Here is a 15,172-nt window from a genome sequence, read left to right on the forward strand (position 1 = left end):
TGTTAAATTCACCAGGAGTTGCTCAATGAACTGTTGTTAAATTCACCAGGAGCTGGTCAATGAACTGTTGTTAAATTCACCAGGAGTTGCTCAATGAACTGTTGTTAAATTCACCAGGAGTTGCTCAATGAACTGTTGTTAAATTCACCAGGAGCTGGTCAATGAACTGTTGTTAAATTCACCAGGAGCTGGTCAATGAACTGTTGTTAAATTCACCAGGAGTTGCTCAATGAACTGTTGTTAAATTCACCAGGAGCTGCTCAATGAACTGTTGTTAAATTCACCGGTGCGTCACTGCTGAAGCAGCAGATTCACTGTGGTTGAGAGTCGGTGAAATGCAGCAAAGTACACATCAAAGTATAATAATTCTGAATGTTTTCATTTCAAACTGTGAAGCATTGAACTTGTGTTTTTGTGGGTCAGCAAATTTTTTTGGCATATATTTATATACCACGGCTTTCTTGTCCGGTTCCTCAAAATACTTCCAAACATGGCTTCCTTTGTTTAGAAATGCCATTTTAAATACAGACCAAACTCAGAAAAAAACACTTTGCTTCCTTTGTTTAGAAATGCCATTTTAAATACAGAACAAACTCAGAAAAAAAACACTTTGCTTCCTTTGTTTAGAGATACCAGATCTTTTTTGGGTAATGATTAAAAACAAAACAAAACATATAATTAATGTTTATTATAAGTGCATGATATATATTTAAATATTATATAGTACTCCATACATACATTCAGATCTGTAGACTTATATAACCTTTTTCAGTACTGGAAACACTGAAATAATAATAATAATAATAATAATAATAATAATAATAATAATAATAATAATAATAATAATAATAATAATAATAATAAATGCATTAATTGCTAATTTCTTGTAAAGACACCGACATATCTGAACTTTGTTCGTAGTAGTTTTGTTACTTTCATCATCTTGCTTTGACAAGTTTTCAACCTGTCTGGAAATGAGTCGCCATTGCACTGATAAAACAGTGAAATTGGCGGGTTATGGGATTTGTAGTTTTTAATGTGTGATTAACAGTGGGCAGTGGACACCAATAAAATCCATTCCCAGAGTACATTACGATTGAGCTATGAGTTTAGACAGTGTTTTTTTTTTTTTTTTTTATTAAAAGTTAAGTTCGCACAAGCAAATTTTTATATGCATTTGCAACCAAATTAGTCGCACTGTAGAACCCTGTTGTTAACATACAGCCCTGCAGAAAACTCAATTTAATTCCATAGCTTTTGCGTCTCTATTGGCAAGGCAAAAGTCTGATACTTTTGAACTGGAAACAAGCTACCCTGCCCTCTCTCACACGGTGGATTAGGAAGATTATACAACATTTTAAATTGGAGAAAATTGCATTTACATTAAGGGGCTCCAAAGACAGGTTTCATAAAGTGTGGTTGTCCTTCATGGAGTATTTTGAGAACTTGAACATCCAAGCTTGGACATAGGTTACCATTTTCCCACTTTTTTATTTATTGTTATTTATGTACTAATTTTATTTTTCTATTTTCTATTTACAGATGTGTGACGGACGGATGTGCGACGGATTACTGTATTTATATATTTATGATATATTCACTAATTTATGTGTATGTATTTATGTGTATGTCTATGTATATATGTATGTATGCACTATTTATAGGGGCAGGCCTCAGCCCAGCAACAGGGTAAATGGAGCAGTGTAGCCTGTGTATGAATTAGGGTGGATTATTATTGATAATTCAATTTTTAATTATTACTCAAATTCTTTGTCATATTATATATTTAAAGTAAGGCCAATTAATTTTTCTGTTAAAAGTGCTCCTGGCTATAATTCTCTGTTACCTAGCTCCATGTGATGGTCCTGATGTGCTACTGGTATGATAAATAAAGATCAAATGATCATTAATGATGGACTATTTTGTTAAAAGACCAAAAATATGGAGAGTACAGTACTGTGTCAACAATAAAACACTTATACTTCATTCAAGAACAATCTAGTAAAATACAATGATCTACTGTATGTTTAGCTTTTTTTATTACATCACAATACAAACAATACATACCTCTATTACTAAAGAAAGTATCAGGATTCATTGAAACACAACTACAATATTTGAAAGTAATTAACCTGTCTTCTTACTAGATGTTTTTGCTCTTTGTAATTAATTTGCTGCAATTTTTCATTTATTCACTGATAAAGAAACAAAAATAGTTTATTGGGCCAATGAGAGAGAAAAAAAACAACCACATTTACCTTTTTTTTATTATTCCACTGAGTGAAAAACTAGCCAGCACTAATAGCAAGAGCTCTGAACTGGCTCAAAAACAATGACACCCATATTCAAACTGCATGGACTCTAGTCTTACAATTTAATTAATAATAATACAAAAACAAAAACTTTACTCCTCTGTTGTCTATTAGGACCTTATAATAACCCTTTCACTATCGTTCCTCACAAGGAAAAAGCAGCATAAAGATAATATACTCTTTTCCTCTTTTCCGATTTTCTGCAATCATATAGCCCTTGCGTTTAAGGATCTCCGAAGCTATGCATGCAAGAGCTAAAACTGAGATTAACACTGGGATTAACACTGGGATTAACACTGGGATTTCATTGTAAAAATGTGTGCTGTTGGCTAAATCAGACTCAGTCTCAGTGTCAGAACAATACCAATACCCTTGGATTGTGTTAGGAGGCAGTGTTCTACTGGAAGTTCTGTATTCGCCATGTCATATGGTAATTTTGTTCACAGGCAAAAAAATAGGTAAATATTATCTTGTTATGAAGTTTGCAAAATACATTGAATCTTAAAAAAAAAAAAAAGGTAATCTAAGTGTACCACACTACTGCACTGATTTAAGTAGAAAGCTTACAGTAAATATGAAATATTACGTTGCTAGGTGGACAATCTGAAGTAAATAACTTAAATAAATGTATCACTACATCATACTGTAACAGAATAGAAACATTCCCAAGTGGCTGATTGGTTGCCATCTGGCAGGACAGACACAGTGATACTGTAGTCTAAGCAGGGCAAGTAACATTATCAAACTTTTAGAGGACATTTTTTGTAATAATATTAGAAATAACCAAGGCTTTCTTACCTGTCATTAGCAACCTTCTTACAGGTCCCACTGTTTCGTTCAAAATGTACAGCAAAACAGCCTGGGACAGAATTAATTTACGCTAATGAGAAGTACAGACAATCTATTGATTTTCACACATAAAACTATTACTGCCTCCTGTTTACGATTGTATGTATTGTTGCACATATGATTTTGAACACAGTTATGATTGTTTTGATAGTTGCGTCCACATGTTCTTTGCCATTTTTGTAATGATATCGAAGAGTGCTATCAAAAAAATGGTACATCTTCGAAAATAATGTCTTAAGATGCAGAAATAAATCAGAGTACATCACATCAGACTATATTTTCTAGTGTCCCCACAAACTCTAAATTAAGTTAGTCACTGCTCAATGTAATCTCAGTCTGATTTAAAACATTTACATTTCCTCTATGTTTCTCAAAGTAAAACCTTTAAGAAATGGTAAACAGAGGGGCAGACAAATCGGTAGTCCAGTCACCTGGGACTACCAAAAATTTGGTCCTGATTACAGAACTGTAGCGTTCCAAAGCCCGTGGGACTACCAGCAGCTTCTAAAGATTAATTTTTTTCTCAAGCAGTTACTTCAAAGATCTTCTATATAGAAGATCTCTTCTTACTTTGTACAGACAGACTAATAAGCCAGCTCAGTTTACTTCCCATTTAGTACACCCCTACTCAGTTGAAGCGGTAGCTATAGTAACCATCAAATCCAGTCATGATTGGTTCATGCCTTAAGATTCATGACATTCCATTTTTTTTTTTTTTAATTGCGCATTAGTTGCTTGCAAGACAGATAAAACAATCAGAGTGGGGAATTTGCTTTATAATTTACTAGAATGGCGATGGCTGTATTTAGTGATTGCGAGTATACAGTAAGCCACTGTATTTTACTAGAGTTATGGCATGACTGAGATATATATATATATATATATATATATATATATATATATATATATATATATATATATATATATATATATATATAAAAATTAATAAACAGGAGAGAACACCATACCCTCAGTGGCTATCACAGTGTTACCAAGGTGCAGGGACACTGCATCTCGAGCACAGTAGAAAGTTAATAAAGGTGCATTATTTTATTTTTTTATTTCCAACTGAACAATTAGCTAAACGTATTGTGAGGGAGCCCCATCACATAGTAATGTCTTTATAAAGTGTGCAATGCATTTGTACTATTTTAAATGTATACCCTGGTGAGCCATGCTCATGTTTATATTCTGTGTACTACTGTATATTGATTGTATAATAATAATCGTCTTGAAAACAAATGCCGCACTTGCAGAGTTCAGTTACTGATAATGCACAGTGGATACTGCGAGTGTGCATGCACAAGGTAAAGAAAAAAAAAAAAATCCTTTACTAATCCTTTAAGTGTTTTTATATATATATATATATATATATATATATATATATAATATATATATATATATATATATATATATATATTATATATATATATATATATATATATATATATATATATATATATATATATATATATATATATTGTAGCATCAGAGTGGGTCATAATATCATTCTGTGCATGAAAGTAACAGAATTGAACTATATAGAGGGGATTTTAAGCCATTCTCTGTGTCTACATTCTCTCTGTTCTCTCTGTTTCTTGTCACAAACTCCCCCATTGACAAAGAATGCTTTTAAAGTGTCGTAAAATAAATACTGGACAAAGCATATATATATGAAGATCGCTGAATTACTCTTTTGACGCCTCAACCGAGACGGTACAGGGTACTTTGACACCTAAGACAGGAACCAATCCATCACATAAATCCAGCCTTCAGGAGGCGGAATAGCGGATCATTGGAGAACAAAGGGGCGTATCGGAACAAGAACAACCAATCACAAACACTCGACGTGGACTCCGGCACCTCCCAAAATAACTAAACTATCCAATCACAGGGGTAAAGAGAACATTACAAAAGTATGAGCGCGACACTCAAACAGGGCTCCCGACACAAATCCAAGGTTCTGATACACAAACCAGTCTTTGAACTGTGACAAGCTGGAGATCCAGCCTGCAACCAGTGGGAACAGTGATACCGTTTTCGGACACTCTAATATCAGATAACTATTCCAGTGTTTGCCTTGGTGTGGGAGTCCAATGCGTAAAACGTCTAAAATCCTAAAAGTACTTGTAATCAAATCTCTAACTTAGCCCCGACTGATCAACAGAGAAAGAGTTGGATCAACATTTGAACAAGTCGACAAAAATTGACATATATTCACTTTATTGAACTAGCAGTGGCAGTTTGCGGTGGAATATCCCAGACATAACCAGACGAAGAGTGCACATATTGGTAGAGGAATTGCTGTTTCAGTGGAATACCTAAATAGATAATGACTCTTGTTCTTTGCAGAGAGATTTCTTTCGTAACCTGAAGTGGAGACGAAACGCGAACAGTGCTATCAAAAAAATGGTACATCTTCGAAAATAATGTCTTAAGATGCAGAAATAACCTGGAACCTGGACCTGTCCTTACCAGCAGGAGAACCTTTGAGTGCCTGTATTGTTGAAGACACAGATCAGCTGGAGGAGGCAGCGCACAGCCGATAAGTATTCAGTGAGTAGTGTTTTAATACTCTTATGAACTCGAGAATAAGCAGACATTAAAGTAAAATAAATGTTTTGTTTTAAGTGGAATGTAACAAAAGTATTACTGCTTTCAATTCATGCTTTGAGTTAATGAACACTATAGTTTTTGTTTGTATGTGATTTATACAAATTGATGTGGGTTTTACAAGGCAATTGTCATTCTACGTTAGTAGCTAGAATCAAAATTTAGCTCTCTTGATAACAGATATTTATTGATAGGCTGTCTGGACGCAAAGAGCATCTTTATCTTGCAAGAGCGAGAATAGCCTTCTGAACCAAAAGTATATAAATACATATGAGACTGATTTAACGATGCTTTGATTATCAAATATAATGAAAGTAAACATTTGTGTTGCTAACAATACCCGTTAAGACTAACCTTCGTCTTAAATAGCTGTCAGGAATGCAGTTGTAACCTTTAAGGGAATCCCCATAGATTGAGTTGGATTGCTAATCAACCAGAGGGAGTGCGGTGTTATTGTTTATGTTTCCTTGTCTGTACTGTTTAGTTTAGTTAATTATTAATTTCTGTATTTTTTAGTTTAGCTGTTGCACCTTTAATTTTTCCTTTATTTTGTTTTATTTTTAATAAAACTTTGTATTCACTGCAAACGTTGTCTAGTCTGATTATTTCGATAAAGGTCAGGTTCTACATGACTTGAATTCAAAACAAGGTATTTTATTATCACAATTTAAACTAGTCCAAATACAAACATACATTGCACACTATACTATGAATATGTAAACGGTATGAAATTGTTTAGCTAATGAAGACTGGTAAAAGGTGGGGCTAGGTTCTATAAATGGCACATATGAGGAAAAATAAAAACAACACTGAAGTAACTTACAAAAAATAGATGGTGAGTAAGTAGATTCAAGAAAATGCACAGAGTCCTTTTCTTCAATCAGTTGCCAGGTTTATTGAAATATGCAGGGAGTCTGGTCCCAGGTACAGGACATACAGAACTCAAAATTACAATGTTTGCGTGACATTAAATACCCTTCTGTATAGATGGTCCACCTCCCCTTTCTCTGACATTAACCAATGGTCAAGGTAATTTAATTTATTGTGTGAGTGTTAATGTGTGTGTGTCTGTGTGTGTGGTCTAGTGTGACAACCTCTGAACTCAGTGCATTATTCACACTCCTGGAGACAAAAGGTCCATACATCTGCCTTTTGTTATCTCCTTGCGACCCCCTTTGATGCCAGTGGGATTATCTCTTCTGATCTCTCTGAAGTCTAGAGCCTGTTCCCTTCTAGTCCACAGCATTGTTATCTCATTAGCTTGCAGTCATTGTTGGGCAGTTTGTAGACGCATCGTCTCTATCAGTGGTTAGCAGTACATGCAATTTGAACCAAACAGTCTGCTATCTGCAATATTAGTCTCTTTTCAGAAAAGAACACCAGTATAGCTCTGCTAGTCCACATGCGTAGCAAACTGCTAATCAATTCTCAATCCATGTTTTCCAACAAACACTACTACTACAAGTGCATAATAATTCCCACAGTCCATTTAGGACCTAGAACATGATTGTTTTAATTTGTTATGCAGTGAACATACCATTGATTGGTACAAATTTGAACAGAAACTAGGTTGTAGCAAACTTTGGCAGTATCTGGTTATATATGGTAAAAATTTAAAAATAAAAATCATGTTTTATTAGTGGTCCTCAGAAGAGATCAGATTTCTTTTCTGATCCTTACTACCTTACAATTGTATCTGTCTACATTTTTTTAATGAGTTAAATGGAAATGTTTGTCTACTGGAAAATGTGGGCTACCAAAATTTGTGGCGGGCTACCAGAGTTTATCTTTTGGCAGCCCATCGGTCTACCACTGTAAACAGTATCCTCCGTTATGTCATAAAGCTGTGTTTTAATATGATACAGAAATATACAGCATTTGCTTAATTCCTATGCCTTATGCAAAAATAGTTGTTTTTGGTTTTCAGATTTTGAAAAAGAAAAACCTGCAGAATTGTCCAGGGTGTAAACCACTGCTAAAGTACTGCTGACAAGTAAGAACAAGCCTTTCAAACACAAAGCCATGCACTTCAGTTGAACGTAGCACAGATTGCATTTCTATCTAACCAAGGGAATCTAATGGGAAAACCAAGGTTTCTAACAAGATATTAAAACCCAATGAAACTGTTACCATCAGAACATAATAGCCCCTGTTCAATTTCATACTTGTGTGACAATGGAAATGTTCACGTGTTCACTCAAGTTGTACTCTACTCCTTTCTATTAGGTTGTTGCGCTTTCCTTTTTAACTAGATCAGGGTTGCCCATCATCTTTCAAGTAATTACTATGAATCCTGAACAGTTACGCACTTTTGTGTAAATTGGGCAAGTTGCTAGTTCCACAATAGTGTTCTCATCATTACACACAGCAGTTTATAATGTGCACATGTGTAGAATTAGTAATGGTAAAAATAAAATAGCTATTGTTGCTATGAGGTATTTCTATCACGAGAATTGCAAGATAAGTTGTTCGAACAAGACAAGAAGAGTTTAAAAGTCAAGAGACCAAACAGAGTCTGGGAGGCAAGTCCTGTAATTGCTGTTACTAATCCCTTAATCCCATTACACACCCTTTAGACAAGTGGTTTTCAACCCTGGTCCTGGGGACCCACTGTGCCTGCTGGTTTTCATTACAACTGAGTTCTCAATTACATAATTAAACCCTTAGTTTAACTAATAATTTGCTTAATTAGACCTTTTTACTTTTTTCTAGCTCTTAAACAGTTGCAGATTTCAAGCTAGCTATAACATTTTATATGTAACTCGAACTCTACAACTGTTTAAGAACTAAAAACAATTAAAAAGGTCTAATTAAGCATATAATGATTTTAATTAAGAGTCTAGTTCAGTAATTGAGAGCTCAGCTGTAATGACAACCAGCAGACACAGAGGGTCCCCAGGTCTGGGGTTATTATTTTACTTTTAAAAGCATGCACACAGGCCCTTACTGTAAGTTAGCTTTGTCCCCTTAACCCGTAGGTTTCATTAACATGTTTGAATATACTGTATTCTCTTGTTCACACTGATCATGTAAATAACAACATCTTACAGTATATGGTTGGGGTATTACCTTGTCTTGGGTCCACTAGAGGGAGCCAGTTACAGCCCCAAAAAATAAAAGTTATTTAAAAACCTGCTCATTACATCTAGATTAGTGGATTCAAAACTAATGTGATGTTAGTCTGGGTACAAAATAAGCTACACACTATACTGTAAACAGTCAGTACTCGGCAATGGAACTTCTGGTACATATAGTTTGTACATTCCAAATGCACAAAAAGGTGCCTGACATCAGTGTGGTCTTATTTGGGCACAAAGAAAAAGTCAGAAAGCAGCTGATAGGAAATAGCATTATGGCAGCAGCAGTAAGAACACAAGAAAGTTTACAAATGAGAGGAGACCATTCGGCCCATCTTGATCGTTTGGCTGTTAGTAGCTTATTGATCCCAGAATCTCATCAAACAACTTCTTGAAGGATCCCAGGATGTCAGCTTCAACAACATTACTGGGGAGCTGGTTCCAGGCTCGCATAATTCTGTGTAAAAAAGTGCCTCCTATTTTATATTCTGAATGCCCTTTTATCTGATCTTCATTTGTGACCCCTGATCCTTGTTTCTTTTTTCAGGTCGAAAAAGTTCCTTAGGTTGACATTGTCAATACTGATAATGGGAAATTTTGGCGGAGAATTTATTTTGGCTTTATTGGCGGTTTTGATGGGATCGCCAATAATTCTTCCAACAATCAAATTGTGGCATACAGTGAGTGATCCCAGCCTCTAACAGACTGGTATGCAGCACAGGTTAAAGAAGCACTGGGCAAGGGAAAGAATGTGTCTGATGTCAATGTGAACATGAGAATGGCAGTGTGCCAATTTGCTTGAAAAAATTAAAAGCAGACCGGACATTTACATCAGTGGATTTAGAAAATCTGGAATTTATGATGCGCTCAGGAACTCGAGGCAGTCTAACCTGCACCTGCTACTGTGGTACCTGTATGACTGTTCTTTTTTTAAGTTTTTTTTTACAAGGGGTTAATTAAGTACAGTAACAGCCAAAATAGTTTATTTCAGACTTGTTAGAAAGTCTGTAACAAAAGCAAATTTGCTTTGGATTGTTATTGTCGATTAGTTGTAGATACTACTATTAAGACACCCACTGTGCAGGTATCACATCATCCCTAAACAACATGTTAAAATAAATTAGTTCTGCACTGTATAAAAATGAGTTGATTTTGCCAGTGCTTGCTAGTCTATTAACTGGTTTTAAATTTAAAGCATTTTTGTTTCGGCTTAATTGTTAAAGTTTTCACACGTGGCAATACTGTCTTACAATTACTAAATGATACTGTGATCATTCCACTGTGTTATGTTAGTGAAGAAGAGCTACATTTTAAAACTGAGAGTTTTTAAATGTCTATCGTTAAAGTGTACTGCAGCTACTAATCCTTTCCAATTCCTGGTATCTTAAAATTAAGGATTATATAATGATAATGCTCTAACTAATTTTTAGAAGGTCTTCTTTTTTCTTATCCAAGCTGCTGCAGTGACATTATAGATACTATAACGAGTTACTGTAAACAAGATACTGTTTTAGAAGACAGATTTCATTAAGTAAACATGTATTTGAACGTTTTTGAAATTAAAAGTAGAAATACAAAACTGCAGCATTTTTCTTTGTGAATGTGCTAAGTGAAAACCGGCAATTCAAAAAAGGTCAAAATCTACGAAGGTAGCAAATCCGCCGAATTTAATACCAGAAAAAAGATCCAGTTATACGATACGTTTTAGAATTTTTAATGCTTGAATCAGATTGCTGCATAATCTTCTTTGTTCAAAACTCAATAGATTCCGTTCATTAACCTGTCTGCATATGACATGCATTTTAAATCCGAAATAATTCTGGTCGCTCTTCTTTGCACTCTTTCTACAGCAATATCGTTTTTGTAGAGAGGTGACCAAAACTGGACACAGTATTCTAGATGAGGTTTTACTAATACACTGTAAAGTTTTAATATTACTTCCCTTGATTTAAATTCAACACTTTTCACTATATATCTGAGCATTTTTTTGTTATTATTAGCTTCCCCACATTGTCTAGATAAAGACATTTCTGAGTCAACATAAACTCCTAGGTCTTTATCATATGGTATTTATAACGCACATTTCTATTGCCTGTGTGCAGTACCTTAAACTTTTCTCTATTAAATGTAATTTGCCATGCATCTGCCCAGTTCTGAATGCTGTCTAGATCATTTTGAATGACTTTTGCTACTGCAATGGTGTTTGCCACTCCTCCTATTTTTGTGTCGTCTGCAAATTTAACAAGTTTGCTTACTATACCATAAGTCATTAATATATTAATTAGGAATAGCAGAGAACCTAATACTGATCCCTGTGGTACACCACTGGTTTCCTTGCTCCATTTTGAGGCTTCTCCTCTAATCAGTACTTTCTGTTTTCTACATGTTAACCACTCCCTAATCCATGTGCATGCATTTCCCTGAATCCCTACTGTGTTCAGTTTGAGAATTAATCTTTTATGCAGGACTTTGTCAAAAGCTTTCTGGAAATCTAAATAAACCATGTCATATGCTTTGCAATTTTCACTTGCATCCTCAAAAAAATCAAGCAGGTTAGTTCGACACGATTTCCCTTTCCTAAAACCATGTCTCCCAGGATACTGTTACCACATAGGTAATTTTCAGTTTTGAATCTTATTATAGTTTCCATAAGTTTACATATAATGGAAGTCAGGCTTATTGGTCTCTAGTGACCTGGTTTAGTTTTGTCTCCCTTTCTGTGGATTGGTATTACGTTTGCAATTCTCCAGTCTTCTGATACAACTTGTCTCAAGAGACTGTTGCATGATCTTGGTTAGCAGTTTGTAAATAACTTATTTCATTTTAGCCCCCTTAGTAATGCTCATTTCTATCTCTCTCATATAGGGGCCTGGAAAACTCATGGGAATTTTAAAAGAAATTCACAAATGACAATAAAAAAACAACAAATTTCATGGAGTGGTATGAGACCAACATTTTATTTTTTTTAAAAGTTACCTAAAATGTTTTATCATTGATAGTTAATCACCTAAAAACCAAGGCTGAAACATTTTAACATTTAGCCCTTTGTTAATTTATAATGCCCTGATGTTAATAAAGCAACTACAATGTGAAAAGACTCCCTCATAGATCCAATATTTTTCCATATACGGAAGACCACTGGAACCAATTAAATCTGATATGACAGGTTGTACTGTATTTGGAATTGATCTGTCTACCCACTGCTGGTTCGCAAAATACAGTAATTTACCTCAAAAACACACCTACTGACCTACCCACCTGGACAGCACGCCCCCAAGTCCTACATCACTGGCGTCATTGTCAAGCAGGAAGGGTAGAGCCAGGTTGAGGTATTGGAGGACAGGGGCCATGGCCAGGGCATGTCAATGCTGGCGAAAAGTGCTGTCACATTCCTCGGCTCAGTTAAACCGCTTCCCATTCTTAGTGATGGAGTGCAGTGGGTGGGTGATGTCAGTGAACTCTCGGATGAACCGCCAATAGTAGGAGGCCAGTCCCAGGAAGCCCCTTAATTGGAGGACTGACATTGACATTGGCCACCCCCATATCACCTCCACCTTGGCTTGGTCGGTGGCATCTCTGTTGGCCCCCACCTTGTGACTGCGGAACTGGGTCTCCTGTCGCATCAGGTGGAACTTCCCCGGGTGCAGCTTTGGGCCAGTGGCCCAGATATGGTCCAGCACCTCCCTCAGGTTGGCCTCCTTGTAGGTTGCTGCGTGGATGAACAAGTCATCCAGGTAGACCACACTGGTAGTCGACACAAAACCGGAAGCTGCTGTCCTTCTTCGGTGAGAGCACTACGGGAGCCGCCCATGGGCTGTCAGATGGCCCAATCCCCCCATCGGCAGCCAACGCCCTGATAATGCCCTCCACAACCTCCATATTGGCCAGCGGAAGCCAAGGAGCACGCTCGCGGCTAGGCGACACATTCCCCGTAGAGATGTGGTGCTGGACCAAATAGGTCTGCATGCAGTCTTTGGACTTCGAGCCCCTCCATAATTTTAGCCTGCAGTGAAGGGGTCTGTTGGACTGGTAAGTGGGTGGGCGGCCGGAAGGTAGTACTAGAGAGTGCTTGGACTGGCTAGTGAGCAGTCCAGCCATTGTGTTGATGGGCAGGTGGCCAAGCTGGTGAGCCGGTTGGTCTGTTGAGCAGTCGGGCGAGTTGGTGAGCCGGTTGGCTGGGCAATGATGTAACCAATGTCCTACATGAATTTTGAATTTTTTTTTAAGAAGATTTGCATAGCCATTATAGACTTTAACACAATGGTTTTTATCTGTTTTGTTTTTAAATTAAAAACTGACTATTCTTTTTAGTAAACATTTGAATATACTATATGTGTGTTCTCATACACTGCTACACACATGTACATTTGAAGGCGGCAATGGTTACGTCATTGCCCAGTGCCCCCAGTGACTCACCCAGCATCTTCAGCAGCGTCACGTGTGTGAAGCTGGACGCAGCCTGTCCAAATTGCTGTTCCACCACAGCTGCCAGCATGGTGCAGTTGCTCCTCTCCCCCATCGGTAGAGCTAAGATGCAGTTCTTCGCCTCCCCATCTAGCGCAGCAATGATCAATTGACCCCCCTTCTTACACTCTTGAAGGCCTCCCAGCTGCCCCGTCCATCTAACTGGTTTGTTTTGATGCATGGAAATGACATCACCTCTGCACCTTGCATGGTTATTGCAGGCTGCGCTTACTTTACTGCTATCCATGGCCTCACGCAGGAGTCACCTTGGGCTGTCTTAGCCGCTGCCAGCGCCCACAGGATCTCTTCAACCTGGTGCTGGGCCTCCTCACACTTTCGGCAGACCAATCGCTCCAACTCACCAATACGGCAGCTCCTCAGCCTCAGCGGCCCCCGTCGCTCCTGTCCAGACTTGGTGCTGCCGCACTGGCTCCCCCCCCTCGCTGTCTGGCTGTCGCCATCACATTTGTCTCGACCCCAGGCCTGGGTCCCGTCGCTGTGTCTCCGCAAGGCGGTTTATCTCGGCCCGTACCTTACTCTTGTTGTCCGTGACCAGGTCTTCTCCCCAGACTGGGGTTAACTTTTCGAACCATCTCATCTCTATCCCATTCTACCTGACACCAATGTAGCATTTCGGGTTCTTGGGATAGATATAAGGTGGAGACTGAATTGAATCGAAAGGCATTAAGCAATTTATTTATATACAGCAGTGATCATGAAAATAAAAGCATAAATTGAATGAAGGGAACTGGGAGTTGAGAACGAAAACAAAACGATAATTTCTGTTCCTTTTTATCTCTCTACCTAGTTAATCTTTCCGGCTCTCCCTCTCTATCTCTCCATCGACGCAAACCTCTTCACTCACTGTTGTCTTCCCAACCTCCTAGTCATTTCCACGCACCCTCTTATATCCCCTTGGTCCCCCGCCCCTTACGCCAGACCCCCGCCCCCCACGTCTTTTGCGCCATTCTTGCAACCCAGTTCCCCTACACACACACACATGCAACCCCTGCACACACACACACACACACACAACCACACCATTTACACAACCCACTTACACAACTCTGACCCACCCCCAGGATCACTACAATATTAAGTGTAATTGCTAGTGGAGGTATTGAACTAGCCAGAAGACCAAAAACGCCAGCTCTACTAGAATACTTAGGAAAAGTGCCACGAATGCCATTTTACAAACTGTAATGGGGAACTTGATAGTAGCTAGTGAGGAACAGCATTGTCAAAAACAAAGACATTTTAATTTAACTTTCATTTTTAATGTATATCAATTGATGCTTCAGAGATCTGCAGAAATGTCATTAAATAAATTGTAGATGGGAACCTTTGGGATTTGTTTACTTGCACCTGTGTCAATTTTGTATAATAATTCATTTTTTAAGGTTTGTGAAGCATTTTGTGCACCCTGGACTATTCTGTTATAACAATTACATTGTGTTTCTCATTTTTTTCTATGCATTTCCATTTGTTCAGGAACTTCCAATCCCTCAATATAATATAAACAAACCCGTCAGTCAAAAAGAGTCAGACCAGGCACTTAAAAATGGTGGTAAGTAGCTCTCCAGGCGCACTTGACATTAGCCTGTGACATTGACTTTGACTTAGAATGGTCTAGGACTATCTAAAGTCAAAAACTGTAAAATGATGAGTTTATATTTAAACTCACTGTGGCGCAGTCTGCATACTTTTTATCGTATGTGAACGCGTGCACGCGATAAAATAATTAATGCACACACAATACTTAAAAAAAAAGTCTAGGTTTTAGCCCAAATCTTAATTTAGACGTGGCGCGCCTCCACAACTTGTATGGTATAAACATCATCATAACAAGTATGCGGT

At 37.5% G+C, this 15,172-nt stretch overlaps 1 protein-coding gene across 2 annotated transcripts in view; it reads right to left on the bottom strand.

Moving 5' to 3' along the window:
* asxl2 (ASXL transcriptional regulator 2) overlaps positions 1 to 15,172 on the bottom strand; it is a 78,632-nt gene that overhangs the window by 62,583 nt on the left and 877 nt on the right. The window lies entirely within an intron of this gene.

Source organism: Polyodon spathula, chromosome 5 (genome assembly GCF_017654505.1).
Source record: "Polyodon spathula isolate WHYD16114869_AA chromosome 5, ASM1765450v1, whole genome shotgun sequence".
Lineage (NCBI taxonomy): Eukaryota > Metazoa > Chordata > Actinopteri > Acipenseriformes > Polyodontidae > Polyodon > Polyodon spathula.